This window comes from Protomyctophum parallelum (assembly GCF_964188405.1).
Source record: "Protomyctophum parallelum genome assembly, chromosome: 21".
NCBI classification, from domain to species: domain Eukaryota; kingdom Metazoa; phylum Chordata; class Actinopteri; order Myctophiformes; family Myctophidae; genus Protomyctophum; species Protomyctophum parallelum.
The window spans coordinates 24,363,159-24,385,611 of NC_139713.1; the positions used below are offsets into that span (position 1 = coordinate 24,363,159).

The 22,453-nt window shown below is 40.8% G+C and overlaps 1 long non-coding RNA gene across 1 annotated transcript; it reads right to left on the reverse strand.

The window, feature by feature from the left end:
* Positions 1-8,709: 8,709 nt before the first annotated feature.
* LOC310878790 lies at positions 8,710-22,201 on the reverse strand. Its single transcript, XR_014570921.1, has 3 exons — positions 22,053-22,201; positions 14,825-14,966; positions 8,710-11,915 (listed from the first exon to the last, which is right to left on the reverse strand). It is a non-coding gene; the product is annotated as an uncharacterized lncRNA (long non-coding RNA).
* Positions 22,202-22,453: the final 252 nt, after the last annotated feature.

Sequence of the window (22,453 nt, forward strand, 5' to 3'; positions counted from 1 at the left end):
TTCATAGTCTGTATCGTTCGGCTGTAATCAACGTCCAAAGTTAGTGGGAGCTAGGGCTTGTTTTACAACAAATGACACAAACCACCAACGGAATGTCCAATCCACTCCAAAATTTTGGAGAGATGTTTTTAAATTAATATTAAATGTGTCAATGATTTCTTTGTGTCATATCTACCCTGTGTAATTTGTCATTACGAAGCCTAAAAGGAAAACAGATATATAAATTGTAACGTTCCAATGTTCAATGCAAAAACAATGATACAATTAAATTGTTAAATTGCAATTATTTGTGTGACAATTAATCGTCAACTACAATTTATAATCGTGACAGCCCTACTTGAGAACCACTGCACTAAAGGATAACAGTTTTAAGGGCTGTTTGGTCACACAGAGCACACAGAGCAGTTTCAAATAGTCATACACCTGCCATATTGGGGACCAACAGGTTTCCCCAAGTAAAGAAATTACTTGGGGATGTCAATTATCAATTAATAAATTAATTAATAACCCTATCAATCCACTAACCGGTTAGTTGATAAGTGGCGTTTCTTATTATCATCTGAGAATCTTAATTCATCAACATTTTGCTGATATACAGAAAGAATACAAAGGGCATTTTAAATTATTATTTGCATTCTTTGACCACGATTCTCACACGATTCTCATTTCTTCCATGAAAATATTTGTCTTTAGTCTGTAGTTGCTGAACATTACTACATTAAAAATGTGGCACCTGGTGCCAACTACTGTGGCTTTAAACAGACAACATCAAAGCGCCTGGCTTAAACCTCTGAGCTCTCTTAAAGTCTCTCTCTTGTAGAAAATGAATTGCACAGGCAATTGTGCACTTTTACTAAGTAAATGTTGAATTCCGGACGTTTTCTATATTGCAGTATTGATACTTTTAAGTAAAAAGAATTGACTACTTTTTCGACCACTATAAATAACTATAAATATCACTAACTGTCTAGTGAAAACCTGATATCTCAGAAACTGAGAAAAATAACCTGCCATGTGTGTTCTAATGGATCCAATGTGATTAGTATTTCATCACTAGCTCTAGTTAATAGTATACTTGTCGTTCAATATTTATTTATAAATCCCCCTTGGCCCCACTCCTCAAACCCACCTCACACCTGCCCATTAAGACAGACTGGAATGGAGACAGTCTCGCGACTGGCGACAACCGACCGTCGGGGCAGTGTGGAGCTGGCATTAGAGTTGACGACAGAGTACAGCATCTTGCAATGGGTCTGGTCCACAAGATTCGATACAGCACTAAGACAGCACCCATGTACCTGTCTAAATACTTCCTTAATGTCAACGAAGTCCACACCCATAACACCAGAGGGAGATCAACAAACATGTGCAACTCAGATTCGGCACAAAGGGACTAAATTATTTTCGCTCCTATGCCACCAAAATGTGGAACGCCCTACCAACAGTCATTAAGACCTGTGAATCCCTTGACTCCTTTAAAACCGCTCTCAAAGGGCACCTACGGACGGCTGCAATTCGAAACTGGGGCCCGTAAAACCTGAATCCCCCACCCACCCCTTGTCCCCCTCACTGTATTTTTCCATTTTTACCTCCTCTATGATGATTTCCTCTTTTAGCTATATAGAAGAGTATATTTGTACGTATCTAATTGTTATCATGAATTGAACATGGTGGGCCCTATTAAACAAGTGTAATACTTTATGGTGTCGTCCACAGTTAACAGTTTTGTATTGAGTTGTGCTTGAAATGCACACACACACGTACCTGGATTCTTACAGTCCAATGTTGGTAGCCCTGACTTTGACGAATACCGGAAGACTCGACCCGGCGAGTCTTCTTCACCTTTGGCGAGATTCCTTCCCCTTTTGGCGAGTCTTCTTCACTTTCCGGGTCGAGTTCTCACTCGCCAAAAGGGGAAGAAATCTCGCCAAAAGTAGTAGTAGACAGTGTTGTACCCGAACGCGTTCAAAGAACGATCGTTCACGAACTCGTTCATATTTAGGGTGAACGTGAAGTGAAATCCCCGGCACTAAAACACACCCTAAACATGCCTTAATATTTAGTGGAAAACCCACCAATAAGTCCCTATCCGACACAAATTAACTAATCTTTCTCAGCCGTCACTGGAGCGCGCGTCTAGCTACTGCATGATGATCATGCACGCTGACAGACAGCAGACACTGTCCCAACTCCTAACACAAACACTGAGGGAACTTGTTGTTGTTTGATTAAACATAATGTGCCACGAAAAATAGCTTCCAATAGCTTAGTTGGTTATTATCGCGTCGAGGAGGTACGTGTCCATAATATCGCCACGAACGGCCAACAAAAGACATCTCTCTTCCACAGTGAATGAAGCGCAGTGATGCCTGATTTATTCTTCACCGCACAATGTGTTCCGTGCTGAAAATAGCTGATATACAAGCTCACAACGCGTCACATCCGGACACGTTGTGAGCTTGTAGATCAGCCACCCCCAGCATGCGGAGATGCAATTGATCACTTGGTATGCTAAGTCGAGTGGCTGTGTGTCATCCAACATTTACCACACAGAGTTCCTGTTGTTGTAAAGTTCTGAAAATGCAAATGATTTCCCTAGTGTGGAATAACATGATCAATCAATCACAGTTCTAATTGACCTACTTACTGACTGAATTACATCTATATGTGGCAACCCTGGTTTGTTTTGGTTTGCATGGATGTTATTTTTGTTGCTTTAGCATCGTTAGCACAGTAGCTAGCAGAGGTTGCAGCTGCTGAAAGTGCCCCGGAAAGTGAAGAAGAGTCGCCCCGCGGCGAGTGTCCTTCACATTCTGGCGAGTTTCCTTCACTTTTTGGCGAGTCGTCAAGAGAACTCGCCAAAAAGGGTAAAAGTGGCGAGTCTTCTTGTTACCACTTTGACTACCAATAGATATACAGTAGTTATATTATATTGTAATAAGATACTCTACCATTATATATGTTGTAGGCCTATTAGTTATATTGTAGCATAACATATTTTGGACATTTCTAACTGTGGTCTTTGTTCCTCACCTCAAAGACATCTTCAGTCTCTGTTGTTAGAATTGCATTCGACGACGTCAAACATCTCTTCATCAGCCACAGGGAGTCTCTGGTTCATCAAGGACTTCATTCATTCAGTGTTTGTTGTAAAGTCGCAATTAATTAATTACTGCTATTCGAAGTGGAACAAACTAAAATCTAACGCGTTAGCTCCTAATTGGTTAGCTCTCGTACGTTGCCAATCATGAATCAACATCATAGAGTATGGTATAGATCAACATTCAACAATAATAATGAACTTCCGGGTCAGCTCAAAGTTGAAGTTGTGATCTTTTCTCGGTGGTGATGTGGTGCTTCACTGCTTACCGCCCCTGCTGGCCAAGGTGTGTACAGCTCCATTGAAGCTTTGATCATTCCCGACCAGTGGTTTTTCATCAAACCTTTTCATTTCAAGGCCCATTACCTATTCGGCATTTGAGCCACACCATTTGATGAGATTTAGCCTCTCAGAACCAAAACTAAGAATATTTCATATTGTTGGATAAGAGTTTGGCCACAATTTCATGCTGAATTGATGTTGGTACCATATAGGAGAGATAACAGGCAAATGTTGATAAAAATAACAATTCTTCTACGTTTTCTAATATGTAGAATATGTAGCCTTAAGTATAATTTTGAGGTACTTACACTTTACTGGAGTATTTCCAATGTTTTACTTCTACTCCACTACATATAGGCTACATATTACATAATAGAGACCAATATTGTAATTTTACTCCAGTCTCCACTCCAATTATCTGAAAACAGGCTATTTTGGCACGTTTGTGGGATTGTTTTTAAATGTAAATCAAATTTCCCTGGTATGGCATTTGCGATATAAAATTGACTTTAAAGGGGATTCTCTAAAATGGTGTTGCCTACATCTGTACACATGTCAAATTTGATGGTAATAGTTTCTTAAAATTGATTCAGATCACCACGGCATGAGGCGAAAAAGAAACAATGCTGCCATCTTGTGGCAGGAAGGACACTGTTCGCTTTTTACCTCCCTTCTGATGATGATTTCCTGTTTTGGCTATATAGAAGTGTATATTTGTATGTCTCTAAATGTTATGATGAATTGAACATGGTCGACCCTCTTGTAAACAAGCATAGTGCTTTATTAAATTATTGGTCATCCAATCACAGTTGAAAGTTTTTGTATTGAGTTGTGCTTGAAATGTACTGTAATTCTGCAAACTGTTAATAAATAATTCAATGTTTTCTTTGAAGATGCCATGGGCTTGAGTGACATGAAAGCAGGGAATCATGTGAATTATGTTGGTGCAGGTGTTATAACAACTGTACACATATTAAGTCAGCAAATATTGTGTATTCACTGAAACAGTACCCCCAAACACACAGACAGAGAGAGCGAGAGAGCAGAGGAACGTCCAGCGCATAATACATCTGTGTAGCGTCATGATTGAACAACACCAGAGATAGATTGTGTATTGTAGTTGGGTTGCCAAGTGGTTTGATTCGGTTGCGTTACTTTGTCTGTCAGAGCTCTGGAGTATTTGAGTCGGGTCTCACAGCCTTGAGCCATAACCTTGACCTGATTCAACGCAGACTCCTTCCTCCTCAGCTTCAGCAGTTCCTATTCAATTAAAAATATCATCATGTAGTATTTTGTTCTGCCTCCAAGGTAGCTGACACACATTTGATATTGTGTGGGTCGGGATTAGTCTTTATTCAAATGAAATTAACAAGACAAAAAATGCTTCTAATTTGTCTAGAGCCCGAATGATTTATCAATTTGACCACCATCTTTTTAAAGGTTTTATGACATTGATTTTCATTTCTTTTTCTTTTTCTTTTTTCTTTTAGGTTTTATGACCTCAATTACACCCAAAAAACCTGAACTTTGAACATTCAGTGGATTAACTGTGGTCTGAAGTTTTCTTTGGGGTTTTTTGGGCCTTTTGAGCTACAATGAAAACAGGCAACACAGTGAAACAGTGACATCTGCTGGCAAATCCCATTGATATATATGGGATTTGCAGTAAGTGATGTCACTTACTGCCGGCAAATCAGAGCACCTGTTTGAGCCAGAAAACTCCAGATCACAGAAAATCTACTGAATGTTAAAAGTTCATGTTTTTTGGGTGCAATTGAGATTAGATAACCTAAAAAAAACAAGAACAATTCCAAAACCTTTTTTTTAATGTCACAATCCCTTTAAGAATATCAGTATAACAATTATGTTTTTTCAAATTGATTTGACATGACTTTCAGTCAGATTCGTGAGCGAGCACCTAATAAATTTTAAATTAAGCACAACAATTAGAAAAAAACTGAGCTATTACTCACTTAAATTTGAGCCTTGGCTGGTATTAAGTCACTGAGCACTAAAGTATTTTCTTCATTTTCTTGTTACGGTTTCTTGTAATTTCTACTGTATCAAACGTACATTTCAACATGAGCAATTAAGTTTGTATTCTATTCTATTTTGAGCATTTATCCAAATAATCAGAATTGTCCTAGAATAAATAGTGGTGTATGGAGTTGGTAATTAAACATAGTTTGCTGTGCTACTGGGCCCAACGGATTTGTTTAAATCCCTTGACTCACGCGTAGCTCTGCTGTCAGTTGGTCCTTGCGTTCCTTCAGTTCTTTCATGTCCTTCTCATCCCATCGCTTGGCTTTGCTTCGCAGGTGACTGGAGCCTCCAGAGATCACCCCCGACTTGGAGAACATCAGATTTTACAGAGGCCAGTTTCGAATTGCAGCCATCCGTAGGTGCCCTTTGAGAGCGGTTTTGAAGGAGTCAAGGGATTCACATGTCTTAATGACTGTTGGTAGGGCGTTCCACATTTTGGTGGCATAGGAGCGAAAATAATTTAGTCCCTTGTTTGTGTCGAATGTACATGGTTTGTTGCACTCCCTCTGGTGTTGTGGGTGTGGATGTGTGTTTACATTAAGGAAGTATTAAGGTACATAGGTATCTTGGTGGTGTATCGAATCTTGTGGACCAGACCCATTGCAAGATGCTGTACCCTGTCGTCGACCCTAAGCCATCCCAGCCTGTCAAAGTGGGCAGGGGTGAGGTGGGTTCGGGGGGCGAGGCCAAGTAGGAGCCTGACCAGTTTGTTTTGGGAGGTCTGGAACCTTGTTTTAAGGGCCTTTGAGGTGGATGCATAGTCAAAGAAACCTTGTACGAGGGCTCCTGTTAAGGTCTTCAAGGTGTTTTTGTTGACCAGTGAGGAGATCCTGTAAAGGAATCTTGTTCTTTGATTGACTTTTTTGATTACGTTGGTGGCCATTTTATCACCGGAAAGATTGGCCTCCAGGATGGAACCTAGGTAGGTAATTTAATCTTTTCGTGTGATAATATTGTCACCCACTCTAACCAAGAAGCCATCTGCCTTGCTGAGATTACTATTTGATCCGAAGAGAATGGATTCAGTTTTTCCCAGGTGTATAAAGGATAGTTTGTTATCAGCGAGCCAGGTGCAGATTCTACCGAGTTCAGAGCTGAGGGTCTTTTCAACCTGCAGTTTGTTCCTGTCCGAGACCAGTGTGTGCCTATGCTGTGCACTTGTACTTGTACGTGAGAGCACAATGTATAATGTATTGTGTACTGAATGAACTGTAGCATACTAGCTACTGACACTATCTCATCTCAGACAGCAAGGTCATCTTGCTGCAGTAAGTTTGTTATGTCTCAACTGTCAAGTGTTGTGAGGTAGGCCTACGTCATTAGGATCCAGCTATATCAGATATATGTCCTGTGTGTAAATGTGCTAGCTCTCAGACGGGAAGTTCTCAATTTGCTCATAAGACGGAGCCCCGAAATGTGAACAATGGAATATACTTCCGGGTCGGCTCAAACTTGTGATCTTGGTGGTGATGTGACGCTTACCGCACCCTGCTGGCCAATGTGTGTACAGCTCCATTGCTGCTTGATCTCTAGAGTCTAGACTGAGATTCATATGAAAAGGGTTAAGAACCATTGGTTTAGAGTCTAGACCAATGGTTCTTAACCCTTTTCATATGAATACTTAAGGTCTCAGAGGCACTTCCCACTGAGCAATAGTCGATATATCGACTGTCTATATGGCGAGGTCGCGGGCACAAATCCGCCTGGTTGATAAATAAATGGTAAATGGTGCATTTATATAGCGCCTTTATCCAAGGTGCTTTACATAGATTGTGCATTACATTCACCCATTCACACACACACATGCATACACCGATGGCGGCGGAAACCATGCAAGGCACCAACCAGTATATCAGGAGCAATTAGGGTTTCAGTGTCTTGCTCAAGGACACTTCGACACCAACTCAGGGAGAGCCCGGGTTCGAACTGGCAACCTTGCGGTTACCATCCAGCCACTCTACCACCGAGCCCCCGCCGTGTTGATGGCAGAATGCTGGGCGACCAGGGCGAGCGCTGGCACTTTGGCATGGGGGGTCAGATCAACATATGGAATGAATTCTGTAGCCTACTTATCAATTATGGAATGTCAAAACAAGTCAGCTCCATATGGAGATCTAAGTGGCAGAGTGGGCAGTGTCTTGAGTGTACAGGGTTTGATGAGGGCCCAGGTAGGGCCGGGCCTTAATTTTCTGTACTCTAGTTTTCGCCGGGTGCGGCTGCACTAATAACTTTGGGGCGGGCCCGTCTAGAGTTTGAATGGACAGGTATCAGTCAAAAGGGAGACATCGAAGAGGAAGGATGGATGGGGAAATATATATATATATATATATATATATATATATATATATATATATATATATATAATCTAAGGGTTTGAGATCAGATGTTGAGTCAGAGTTGCTGGCCAATATTGATGACATCAGGGATCTCCATATATGGGCATTCCCAATATATGGGCTTAATATTGATGATGTGATGACCCTATATGGAGGCGTGGGATGGGTGACGGACGGACTGACTGATGGGAAATGCACGTTTTCATAGTAAGTGTGACCTGCAGTCACTGTTGAAATTACAAGTCATGTTCAACTTGCCCAAAAAGTTAATCGTCCATTATAAAATGATAGGCAAAATTGTTATTACAGTTCAATTTAAGTTATTTTTGTGCGATAAAAATGTCAACCATTTTGTATGCCAAATACGCAGATTACCTACATAGCTATGTTGTTTATAGATGGTTGAGTCCATTCTCAAATGAGCACTGATGAATTGAACAAGAAATGTACTGTAATTCTGCAAACTGTTAATAAATACTTAAATGGATCAAAAACTTGCCTGGTCGGGTGGGGAACCCTTAGTGTCAACGCCTGATCATATTAAATCCTTAAAGAATTTTTTTTGACTGTGTAATACCTTGGCCGTCACTGTATACCTTTGATAAATTGATAGTTTCATTTATTTGCGTCTTTCTTTTTCTCTTGTTTTAATTCTGTTCTCTTTTCTTGTTAGTTGTTTTTTGTGTATTTCTCTTTGCTCTGTGCAGCACTTAGATTCAACCTTGGTAATTCGAAATGTGCTAGTTTGTTTAGCTTTTTTGCACTCTCGATTTGTATTATTATCATTATTGTTTTGATGACTATACACAGTAGGTCTATGTATTATAGCCAATATATATAATAACTGGACACAGTCAGGTACAATATAAAATTCTTAGCACGGGAGCTTTGTTTATTTCCACCGTCTCTGTCTCATACAAGGTTTAACTGACATCCGGTCTGGTGCTGTTCAGAATAAGACTTAGTGGCAATAGTAAATCCTTCATAATATCAGTATCAAACATTACATCACCCTTTAACAAGAAAATAAGATGTGCCTATGCAGAGCATCAAATGTCATGCAAAAAAAATAAGGAACTTAAACCACCATCTTAAGCCACAATGTTCAAGTCGCAGTATACTGTAAATTCCTTGGCAGCAGTGGCACCGAACTATGAGAACGCCCAAGGGTGCTGAACCTGAACATCTCATTTATGACACCATTAAATGATTCCTGTTTAGACACTACTTTCTTAATCTATAATATATTTTAAAGATCATAGTAGGCTGACTTTCTAAACCAAGGTTTTTAGTATGGATTGTGGTTTTAACATGACATAACATTGAAGCTGGGTGGCAGGTGCTAATTTTGAATCTGTCTTCCTCAGCTCTAAAAACTATTGTCTGAAACTAAACAGGCTGGTTAAAACTCACCCGTGGCTACCGACAGGTTAAAACTAACCCGTGGTGGGTTAAAACTAACCTGTGGCTTATGACATGCTTGGCATGTTACAACTAACCTGTGGCAGGTTAAAACTAACCATGCAAGCTTACGTTTAGGGTTGGGTTTTGGGTAGGGTGCCGGACTGATGACTGTAAGTATATCAGACCAAACACATGCAACCCAATAAGAATGTAATCATCAGATAATCTTCTAAGCTTCATATTGCAATACATTACTCTAGCACACTATCCAAAATTATATTAAACACAACAGAATAGTTAAAGTTTCAGGCAGGATTTACGCCTACTCATGTGACTTTTCAGTGTACTTGTCTGAGCAAAGCCTTTACCACAAACAGTACAACTAAAGGGTCTTTCCCCAGTATGAGTCCTCATATGCACTACAAACGCATTTCTGGTGGCAAAACTTTTGCCACAAACTGAACAAGTAAAGGGTTTTTCACCTGTATGGGTCCTCATGTGCCTTGTCAAATCAGATATCTGACCAAAGCCTTTGCTACAAATTGAACAACTAAAAGGCTTTTCTCCTGTATGACCTATCATGTGGAGCTTCAGATGGCTGCTGAAGCTAAAGTCTTTACCACAAACTGTGCAAAGAAAAGGTTTATCTCCCGTAGGCAAGTCTACCTTATGAGTCATCATGTGGGCCTTTAGTTTTGAATTACATTGGAAGCTGTTGCCACAAATTATGCAACTACAGGGTTTTTCTCCTGTATGAGTCTTAATGTGGACCTTTAGATTCTTACTCTCTCTGAAGGTTTTGGCACACACTTTACAACGAAAGGGTCTTTCACCTGTACGTGTATGAGTCTTCATGTGGCACTTTAGATTCTTGCTATCTGTGAAGGTTTTTGTACAGACTTTACAACTAAAGGGTCTTTCACCCGTACGTGTATGAATCCTCATGTGGTCCTTAAGTGTCCAGTCCTGTGTGAAGGTTTTCGCACAGACTGTGCAACTAAAGGGTTTTTCGCCTGTATGGGTCTTCGTATGCTTTTTTAGAGTTGCCTTAGTTGTGAGACTTTTGCCACACAATGTACAAACATAGGGCTGTTCCTCTGTATGAGTCCTCATGTGCACTACTTTTGCACTATTCACCTGGAATCTTTTACCACAAACTGTACAAACAAAGGGTTTTTCACCTGTATGAATCCTCATGTGCACTGCTATATAACCACTATGCATGAATCTTTTGCCACAAATTTGACAACTGAATGGTTTTTCCCCTGTATGAGTCCTCATGTGCACTGCTATAGTAGACCTTTGATAGAATCTTTTGCCACAAATTGTACAACTGAAGGGTTTTTCCCCTGAATGTATCCTCATGTGTGCTTTTAGTGTGGTATTTTCATAAAATCCTTTGCCACAAACTGTACAAAGTGAGGGTTTTTCCCCTGTATGAGTCTTCAAGTGGCTCTTTAATTTGACTTTACTAGCAAAGCGTTTCCCACAAAGTTCACAACTATAGGGAGTTTCCCCTGTATGGGTCCTCATATGCATAACCTTTGTAGAGTGATCAGTAAAACGTTTGTCACAAACTGTACAACTAAAGGGTTTTTCACCTGTATGGGTCCTCATGTGTAACTTAAGTGTACAATTCAAATTGAAGGTTTTGGAACAAACTGTACAACGAAAGGGCATTTCTCCTGTGTGATTCCTCATGTGTATTTTTAGACCCTGAGCATAAACAAAGGTTTTTTCACAAACGGTACAGTGAAAAAGTTGTCCTGTATGAATCCTTGTGTGTTGCACAAGCGTTCGTTTACAATTAAAGCTCTTGCCACACACGGTACAACTAAAGGGTCTTTCCCCTGTATGAGACCTCATATGCACTACAAATGCATTTATTTGGGAAAAACTTTTGCCACAAACTGTACAGAGAAAGGGCTTTTCACCTGTATGAGTCCTCATGTGTGCCTTAAGTGTACGATTCAATTTGAAGGTTTTGGAACAAATGGTACAATGAAAGGGCTTTTCCCCTGTGTGATTCCTCATGTGTACTTTCAGACCTTCAGCCTGAACAAAGGCTTTTTCACAAACTGTACAATGAAAAGGTTTTCCTGTATGAATCCTTGTGTGTTGCACAAGATTACTCTTACGAGGAAAGCTCTTGACACAAAAAGTACAACGAAATGGTTTTTCCCCAGTATGGGTTCTCATATGTTCTACAAGATGTGACTTTTTACTAAAGCTTTTGCCACAAACCTCACAATGGTTTTTTTCCTTGCCTGTGTGATTCAAGGATGGAGTATGTTTGGATGATTTCAGGTCCTGGGACAGCTTGTTTCTCAAACACAATTTTGGTCCATCAGTATTTTGTGTCTTGTGTGATTTCAGTGTGTTTAAAGCTGACTGCTGTTCCCTGGTCTCCTCCAAATCACCACTGTCCTCTGTGTCAGATTCAAAACAGTGGGAAGAGAGGGAGAGCTGGTCATCATCACTAGTTGGTTGTGATGGTACCCAGTAATTTATATAAGCTTGTGTTTTCATGTGTTCAGTTGAGGTGCTGGCTAGAGGCTCTGTCTCTCTGTTTTCATCATCATCATCTTCACTTTTCACTGCTAGTAATGACAGTGTTTTCCCATCAGCCTCCTCTGGTCTTTGAAGTAGCTCCTCCTGTTGATCTTTAAACTGCAGAGGTTCTCGTTCCTCCAGGACCAGACTTGGGCTCCTCTCCTTCTCTCCCTCTGCGCCAGGGAGGTGCAAGAAGTCTAGACAAAAGTTTTAATGAGAGAAAATGAAACTATGTTTGGACCATACATTTTATCCATTAAATGTTTCCTCTGTTTTGTAGCTGTGGTATCTGGATGGACTTCTGCTGTCCACAATTTTATGTTTTGGGCAAGGTATTGATTGATTGGTGTGAGACATCAACACCAGTGCTATTCTGTGTGGAGTTTGCATGTTCTCTCCGTGTCCCCTAGGGTAGATAGTCTAGGTACTAAGGCTGTACCCTAGCCCTTATTTTAGGACTCGAACTTCGGCAGGAATTTCCGAGTGAACATTCGGACCATTTGTTTCTAATTAATTAAAAAAATAACCGTCTCGATCCGAGCGCACAGCGCGTCTCCCCCGCTCTTTATCAATCTCTCTCTCTCCCAAGTCCCAACACACACACACACACACACACACACACTGTGGGGTTTTTTTTTTACCACTACGCAGCTGCGTAGAGCCCCGACGGCTAGAGGCCCGAGAGTTCTCCCTGAAAAATGTTTAATATTGCAGCCCCGCCAGCCCGTTCCGTCGCAGACTCGCAGTTGATTTTTCGCCTATTGCAGTCGGTTAGGGGGGACCCCCCCAGGGGGGGGCTCCGACGGCCCATGGCGTCGCTTCCTCTGTGTCACTTCTTCATGATCCGCGACGCCCGGTCGCGGCCGTCCGTCCCGTCGTGGGCTCCCCTGTTGGTCTTTGTCCCCCTATACTGCTGCTCAAACCCGGCCGTCAGAACGATTCAACGTGGAAATAATGTTGCAAAACAAAACAACAACAAGATACAGCCTAGACTGTAAGGAAAGGAATAGGACCTTGGCGCAAAACATCATATTTACCCTGCTCTTCAATAACAAAAGTGTGTTCTTACATGATCCTCCATTTTACGATTTAAACTCTAGGTGAGTAAATTAATTGAATATGAAACAAGCCCAAATTGATTAAATCAATTAATTACCAGCTGCATTATTATTATCTGTGGGTCTGCTGCTGACGTTATGCCACTTTTTAGCTGCGCTCCGCTGTTATGCTCAAATTAGTGTCCCTAAAGAATTCTGAGGCAACATGGCTGGAGACGAGGCAGCCAATCAGAACTGCTCGACCTGCCATGTGCACATGGGGAGTTTGGAGAGGGACAGCACAACAAGGAGATAGACATAACTTCTGACAGGAATGCACTAGAAACTTACTTTTTTTTGACATGCTCATATCACATTCTCGCCGAGATATATTTTCGAGTTAATAAAAAAGGAAAAAATATATAATATGTATTTTTATTAAAAAGAAAAAAAAAAAAACGAATGGTTCATACCCATTAATTAAGATTCGAGTGCCAACCCTAACGAGCGAACATTCGAACCTTGAATGTTTGGGGACAGCCTTACTAGGTACCCTCACAAAAAACATGCAGTAATCCTGGTCTCTAAACTTCCTCCTCCTGGCCAGCCGGGGCGCCTGATGGAGGTGAAAGGAACTGGTTGGAATAACGTGTTCCTTCCACGCGCTACGTACAACCAGGGAAACTCCCCCTATCAGGTGTAAAGGAGAAATTTGGACACTCATGCATGAAGGAAGCATGAGTTCAAGAATGTTGCTCTCCCCAGGTTGGCGGAGGGTGTGTAGAGCCCAAGATCACATTAGATAATTGACACAGGGGTGAAAAATGTGTTCGTGGGATATCGTGGGATAAAAAAAACCCCACCAGTGCTATTCCAATCTGATACTTCAAAATGATGCACATTTTTGGTAATGCCACGGTGATGGAGCTTTGCCTCAGTTCTGTACTGTAACGCATATCATTAGCTACAGCTGTGTTGCTTACACCACAGTGTACTAAATGTCACCCCTACAGGGCACGTACACAGCTACGTCATTTCGTTTTTCTACCCTTTTCCAGTTCCATCATCAAGTCGATGACAAAGTTTGTTTAGTCGAGGAAAAATAGCATGTGTCCCCTGGACTGACTGTCGGACTGTTTGCCCTGACTTGCTTGCTTTTATTTGTTCTTTTCAGCTTTCATTCATAATTTCGCTTTATCTGCTTTTAACGTGCATGTTGATTTATTTTAGCCCCTCAATAGGCCTTGGCTTTTCCCAGGCAACCATTGCAAATAAGTGTTCTTAAGGACATGCCTGCAGTGGTGGAATGTAATTAAGTATATTTTACTCCACTTAACTCAAGTATTGTACTTGAGTACAATTTTGAGGTATTTTACTGTACTTAAATTAAGATTATATGCCAATAGTAATCAAACCAGGTGTGGTGTGGTCAGGCTGGTTTCACTATCACGATCACAAATGATTTTAACACTTGCCATATGCTTGATCTGCAACACTAAGTCTGCATATATTTCAAGGCATCTCTGCCTTTATAGACTGTGATATCACGGTCCATTCCAAGCAACAACAAAAAAATAACAGCTACAAGCTAACAACATGAAACACTCGACTGTTGCCTGATTAATGTTTACGTCAAACAGTGTTAATGTATCATGATATGCGTTGAACCTACTAAATAGTCCTAGACCACCGATTTCTGACGTTTTGACAAAAATATTCTCAGAAATGGTTACGTTTCCAAATGAATTTGAAAAATGTAGTTGATAACATTTAAAAACGCAAGGAAAATAATCAAAATAAATCATTTTTAAAGCTGCGTCACAGAGCATTTCCTGTTGTATCGATATACAATACGATTATCGGCAAGGAATATGATACAATTATTCCCATATCGATTAATTGAACCCACCCCTAATCTGTACTCCGTAGAGGTGGGCAGGTTCTTTACCTCGGCACCACCCAATTAGCTCACGGACCATTTATTATCTAAAAACAATTACCAATAATCTGTTAACAAATACCTCAAATTGAAGTAGAAACCACCAGTAAAAGATAATAACACAACATACCTGTCCTGTCCAACTTTACGACAGTTTTCAGCTTTGTGTCTTGCAGTTCACGTTCCTGGTCCATCTCTCGCTGTTCCTGACAATGTTGAATATTTTCTGGAGGCCTTCTCTTTTGATACTGTAGACCTCTCCCTGTGGTGCTCTGTGGAAATCACCAGTAGAAAAACAAAAGATAAATAACAAAACAAGTTAACAAAAAGTTTAGTTATCATTCTGCAACCCTAATAGACCAGTCAATCCAAGTAACATGTCTGATGCCAAAGACTTCTTTATAATTACACCGGTAGGAGGCTGGGAACGTGTGGGTACGTTTTTATGTCCTTTTTAAAGATATAAAAAAAGTGATCGCTAAAATATAGCGGCCATGGTTAGGCAACGCCTTGCTGAGCACCTCCTGGACCTGTTTTGCTGCTTGGACACCCTACCCCAAACCTAACCTAAACTCACAGGGAAGCCACCGGTGAGTCTTAACCGGCCACGTATGTCGGGAGCCACACATGTGTCTTAACCGACAACGCATGTCGGGAGCCACGGGTGAGTCTTATCCGTGCATTTGTCAGACTGTTGCATGTCGGACTGTAATATATGTTTTCCCTAGCCCACAGTGCTCAGGGTTTAAAATGGCCTACAACTTGGTATTGATCTATATACAGACAGTGAAAAATATATCAAAAGTATAAAAATTTGTCTCCCCAGAAGCAAAGTTTGAAAACATGTTCAATAGTTAGAAGTACTAGTTTATTAACATACTCTACTGTACAAATTTACTAGTTAAATTGTAGTAACGATCTCTACCGTACTAGTTATATTGTATTAACATAAACTACTTTACAGATGCTCTATTGATTATATTGTAATAATAATAACACTACAGTATAGATAGTCGCTGTAGGGCGAATGTCCAAAACTTTCCTTTTTTTTGTATTCTTCTGCCTATACACGTACGCCATGTCCTAGAGTGAGCGAATCGGGGAAGGGGATCAACGTCACGTGATTCTTTCTTTGATCCCGCAAAAGCCTGGATGTGTCTCAAAGAATATGATTAATCTTTTCTTCACCCCAGAAAATTGCATCTTTGTTTATGATTAAATATTAATGAGAAGCCTCTCTGAGAGTAGCCTAAATGTTCTAGCTTCACAACGTCAAACGTCTATTGCAAAGTTTTTGGAGGAAAAAGGAGGTCAGCAGTCCCTAGAGGAGCAGTTGTATCCCGAGGACTCCACAACAGCGTCCGCCCTTGATTACGGATTACTACGTGATTGAAGACATAAAGGTCATAATTGTAATTTTTGCCGAATGGATTTATTGATTGTGTCTATGGTAAGGTAAGGTAATTTTATTTATAGAGCGCCTTTCAAAACAGTTGTTACAAGGTGCTGTACAATAAAATAAAAGGAATAAAACAAGAACATCTCGATCAAATTAATAACAATGAAATAAGAAACGGAGCAGCAAAGACAGTATCTAGAAATAGATAAGATAGAACAGTATACGCTCACTGGAGCAAGCCAAAATGTTTGCGGTACAAATGCGTTTTCAGTAGCTTCTTAAAGATGCCAACAGACACAGCGTTTCTCAAGCAGAGTGGTAAATCATTCCACAGTGTAGGTGCAACAAATTCGTAATTCGAACCTTTGGTTCGCAGCTTAATGGCGGGGATAATGAGAAAACCTTTGTCTGAAGACCTAAGTTGTCTCATATTCACCTTGGGGTGCACCAGTTCACTTAAATAAATTGGGCCCAGCCCATGAAGAGATTTATAAGTAATTAATACAATTTTAAATTGGTAGCCAATGCTAGGCTGTAAGCACAGGAGTGATGTGTGAGTCAGTGACCTCCTTTGTGTATTGGTTAACAGTCTAGCAGCCGCATTCTCCACAAGTTGGAGGCGTTATATGGAGGAGCGACTCAATGTTGTAAACAAAGAATTACAATAGTCCAGGCGGGACGAAATAAAAGCGTGGATACGATTTTCCAGGTTTTGTGGCGTTAATAAAGTCTTAATTTTAGCAATGTTTCTCAGTTGTTTGGACAACCTTTTTTACATGTGGTTCGATGTGGTCCCATAGCATAGCCGTCTGCTGCTATGCTATGGGATGCTATCTTGTGAATTTGTAATTTGGAAGCGAGTTGAAAGAAACTAGCTGTTGTTGTGCATTCTTCAATCCTGTGTGTGTGTGTGTGTGTGTGTGTGTGTGTGTGTGTGTGTGTGTGTGTGTGTACGCGCACTGCACTCACTTTTAACACAGAATTATGGTGCTAGGCTGCCTGGGAGAGTGCATGTTGTTGTTTTATGGTTGTGTAGCCCCTCCTATGTCCAGCTTTGAGGGTTTGTGTAAACACAAACATTGCTTTAACACCATAGACCGTAAAAGAAAATGGACAAAGCGTTCTCCGGGTCTAACATGAACGTAAAATGAAGCCGGTCAGTCCTTGTATTGTAAGTCGCCATCTTTCTAGATCTGTTTTAGCCCAGCTGGCCATTGGCTGGCCCAGACAACGAGGTGGGACTTCCCCCCTTCTTCTCCGTTGGTTTTTATTTTGACTCGAGTGGGAGGGGAATCCCGATCATAGACTGTAACGGTAGCCACGCCCCTCAGAACATGCGCGACTTTATGGTCATTTTTTAAATAAATGGGACCATAATTTTCCAAAAAGAATATTATGACATTAGAAATGAGACTTTAAACTAGTGACTGGAAGCAGAAAGTATTCATGACCATGTTTATTAAGGTAATACAGTCTAGGTGAAGTTGGGCCCAAATACATGGACTTCTATGGGGCTATGGGTTTTTCTGGGTCCAATGACAGCGCCACAACAGGCCATTATATGAACTTTCAGGAAATCCCGATTTCCTCAGTGGCTTCACAAAATATCTGTCTGACTGCCCCCCTGTTTAACACACACACATTGAATTCCACTGACAATGAATGGCCAGCTTTGAGTGTTTGTGTAAACAAACATTGAATGCCATTGACAAAGAATGGCCAGCTTTGAGTGTTTGCATGTAAACAATTAAACATTGAAGACGAAGGTGAGGACGCAAATTGTGATTGGACAGAATGAGATAAGATGATGTATGATGATTCACACAGATTTGTGAGTGGTGCAACCACTCCAAGGAACAGCAATGTCCGTGTTCACCTATGTGACGTTAATGAGCACCAGTATGACTATGAGTACAAGTAGGGGCGCTGTTGTGCCAGAAACAGAGAGAGAGACAGTGCCGCACTGTTGCCTGCTAATGAGAGAGAGAGAGAGAGAGAGAGAGAGAGAGAGAGAGGAGGGGGGGGGGAGAGGGGAGTTGCACCACTCAGTTCACACGGGTGTGATTTTTGAGTGGTGCAACCACTCCAAGGAACAGCAATGTCCGTGTTCACCTACCTATGTGTTGGTTCATACAGTAGTTCATACACCTATGTGTTGGTTCATGAGCACCAGTATGACTATTAGTACCACTGTTGTGCCAGAAACAGAGAGAGAGAGAGAGAGTGCTGCACTGTTGCCTGCTAATGAGAGAGAGAGGGGGGGGGGGGGGTTGCACCACTCAGTTCACACAGGTGTGATTTGTTTATATTTAGGAATGTGATGGGATGAAGTGTCTTGACATTACACCTGTAAATCTATAAGACACATGACTTAAATATTTTTAGGACATTTTGACAAAAATGTGTAAATTTAAAATTAGTATTAATTATTTAAATTAATTAATGAAAAAGATGTGCACGCGAAGCTAATCATTTATTCGTGCTTACGCCACTGGTTTTCACCGTACGAAACAATAGCGGAATAGGACATGCCCCCGAAACCATTATAACTCTATGCCCGAAATACCCATGTCACATGGGCCATGTGTTTCAAAGAATTAGTTAATGTAATAAGAAATGCAGTTCAGAAATGTCATGTGAATCCCTAGATTCCTTCAAACCCGCTCTCTCCCCTACTGTACACCCTCTCTCTCTCTCTCTTTTAACAGTGTATGATTATTTTTTGCAAAGAAGTGTATATTTGTACGTCTTTAAATGTTCTAATGAATTGAAAATGGAGGACCCTGCACTTTATATTTATACTTCCTGCACGGTGTTGGATTTGTGTTGTTAAAAAGGAAAAAGAAATGCACACATGCACGCAATGTCAAAGCAAATTCCTGTGTTTTACACAATGGCAAATAAAGGTATCTGCCCAGCTAACATTGCCCCGCTAGGTACCGCCTCCCGCTGTCTATTTCATCGCGTTGCACGCCCGGTCGCGCTTGGCCATCGCGCCTCTCTCTTCACGTCAAGCGATCGCGCTCATTTACATTTTTAATGCCTCGTGAATTTACAGTGATGTACAGCCCCTCCTCACGCTGACGTAAGGCTTGCCTCCCCCGCCCGACTCTCTCTCTCTCTCTCTCTCTCTCTCTCTCAGACAAGGATGTGCTGCGCATCGTATGTATAAATAAATCAATAATAATAATATATTTTGTAGGATTATTTATTATTAAGATTATTTTTTAACTATTATTGAATATAATTAAGTGGATTCTTCTTATTATTATATTCTTCTTCTTCTTCTTCTTCTTCTTCTTCTTCTTCTTCTTCTTCTTCTTCTTCTTCTTCTTCTTCTTCTTCTTCTTCTTCTTATTCTTATTCTTATTATTATTTTCTCATCATCATTCAACACTTTAATGTGCCGGTTGGTGTTAGTGTACCGGCATGCATTGCACTGCAGGCTGCCCGCCACTAGACGACGGCCAGTTGTGTTGTTATTGTTGAGTCGACGGAGCGGAGTAGACGAGGAAGACAAAGTTGGCAATAAATGCTTCTATTCACCGTTTTTCTCCGGAGAAATTCAGTTGAAAGGTCAGTGTATTTTTATATCTGATGTATACTGTATACTGTGTAGTGTAATTGCACGTGTTAGAATAGTTTTGATCTTTATCTGTTATCTGTTTATCTGATTAGCTAGCTCGCTAGCTAGCTAGCTAATCAGATAACTAGCTAATCTATTGTTTGGACGGCGTTAGCAAACCCCAATGCTTAAAAACATCTAGCTCCGTTGGAAAGAGAGAAAGCTACTGCAGCTTAAGCGTTATGGACGGTGGAGCCATTTCTTTTACTCTTACAGTTATTTGGTGTGAACCACTGAATTAAGTAATTCCTTTTTTAAACTGAACGTTGTCTTTTCCTGTCTCTAAACTTCTCAGGACTGGACTGGAACCCTGCGTTCTCTACCGCCCTGACCTGGTTTCTACTACAGTTACATCATGGCAACAACAGCAGCAGCTACATAACAAGGTTAAGCCATATATTTTGTGTAACTTCTGTATATATTGGCCTTTGGATCCTGCTGAAAATAGCCGATCTACAAGCTCTCTTGCCTCAAGTTTGCAATGAGTAACTGTGTACCATTGTTAATTTGTTACCATCATGAAATTTTAAATGACTGAGGTGTAGAAGGGAGATGGATTTGTATTAAACTAGTGGATGTACAGGCAATTATGTTTTGCAGAAAAAGTTGACTGCACTTTTTTCATTGTATTTTCTCTTTTTACTTTGCAGATGCAGTCATGAAATTCTACCATGAAGCAAGATAGGGTGACCGTGGACACAACCTGGGACAGAGCCGGAGACATTGGACAGGGCGCCTTCTGGAACTTCTGCTGGGGGCCACCACCAGTCAGGCTTCATAAAGCTCCTCAAACGTTGGTCCGTGGCTTAAATGCTGAATAACCTTGGCATGAAAATGGTTTAAACCCACCGCTATAGGGGTTTCCAAATGGACTCTTGATGCTGCACGATTTATTGCTCAAAGGTGAATCTCGATTTCCCTCCAAGAATTGAGGGGTCTCAGGCCTGCTATACCGGGATAAAAGTTTGGTTTTGAAATGTGAATGGAGTTTAAGTTATTACTTTTTTTCCCCCTGAAAAGTTTAACAAATATTGCGTGCCTATTATGTGTTCTGTCTATTGCTGTGTAACTGTTATTGCAACATTACTGGGCCTATATAACTAACATAACTACTCCACACAGAATAGACTTGGTGTTTTATAGACTTAAGAAATTAAACTTGAACTGATTCTACAAAATGTCTTCTAAATCCTCGCAGACTTTAGTTTAGCCACATTTTCACAAATAGCAAATCTACAAGCTTGTGAGCTTGTAGATCTGCCAACAATCTAACGGCTTTTACAATTATGGTTAAAGTGTTTAAATGTTATGACTGTTTTCTGAAAAACCTAGACTCCAATCTGAAAATATGTTGTTCCAGGGACCGCGCTACGAGCTTGTAGGTCTATTTTGTTTTATCCTGAAAATGTGCAAATCTTTGAATATATATTATTTCAGAGCAAACGTTTTTAACTCATCTTTGCTTCTGGGTAGTCCCTGGAACAACATATTTTCAGATTTCATAATATTTCTGGGGTCCTTGACATGACATAATTTGAGAACCACTGATATAGAAACATAACTTTTTCAGAAAACTGTGGAATTGTGGACAATCTTATCCAACAATGTTCTGGTGGTTTCAGGAAAGTTGGTGTTTTACTGTTTTATATATTTTAGGAGCCAGTGGTTCTCAAAGTGTGGTCCTAAAGTGCATTCTCAGCAAAATGGCATAAAAATCAACCACTTGTATTCTAAACTTGTCTGTTTTAAAATATTTCCATGTTTTTTTAATGTTTATGTGACTATTTATGTTTAACATGGCTGTCTAAATGTTTTCATTGTAACCTTTCTTTTTTCCTAATAAAGAAACAAAATGAAGTATACATTTGCTGCTTTATTATGTTTCTATAAATATGTGGGAGGGAGGTGAGCATGGGGGAGGATCGAGGGGTCGCAATATATATGGGGGGGGTGTCATAAGACAGCTTCACGCTGTCCTGCTGCTGCCGTCCGTAGCTGACGTTCGAGTCGCGGCAGAGAAGCGGGGCGCCGGCTACACGCGCGTCGGGGCGCGCGGCCCACGCTGATCAAGAACGACTCACCCACGTCGCGTCACGCGCCCGGCGGAGGACACGATCCGCGGCGCGCGGGGACCGCCTCACGTCGGCGGCGCGCCATAACTTGCTAGCTTAATCCCTGATGTAAAGAAGTCTTAGTGCTTTTTCTGGTTTTATCCTCTAACAGTTTTTGTATTGACTTGTGCTTTTCTTGAACTGTACCCATTCTACAAACTATTACAAAGTTCAACCAATCAATCATAAGTACGGTCATTTATAATCTAACATAGATACGGACCTCACCTCACAGACAAGACATCTAAAATTCATTCAACGAGCCCAAACGTCTCTTCATCAGCCATAGGGAGTCTCTGGTTCGTCAAGGACTTCATTCATTGTAAAGTGACAATTAAGCATTAAATGAATTAATTCTATTCCAAAGTGAAACAATCCAGCATTGGCTCTGGCTCTCGTTAATGTACCAGTCGTGGTGTGCGCATGCGCGTGGCCCATCGTCAAAGGAATAAACTTCCGGGTCAGCTCAAAGTTGTGATCTTGGTGGTGAATGATGGGATGCTTCCTGCCCCCTGCTGGCCAAGGTGTGTACTTAAATGCTTAAGACATTCTTTTTTATGTTTTTTGATTATTTCTTTTTCCACTGGTTTTAATGTCCTTTCTTGTCGTTAAAAATATTTTTTA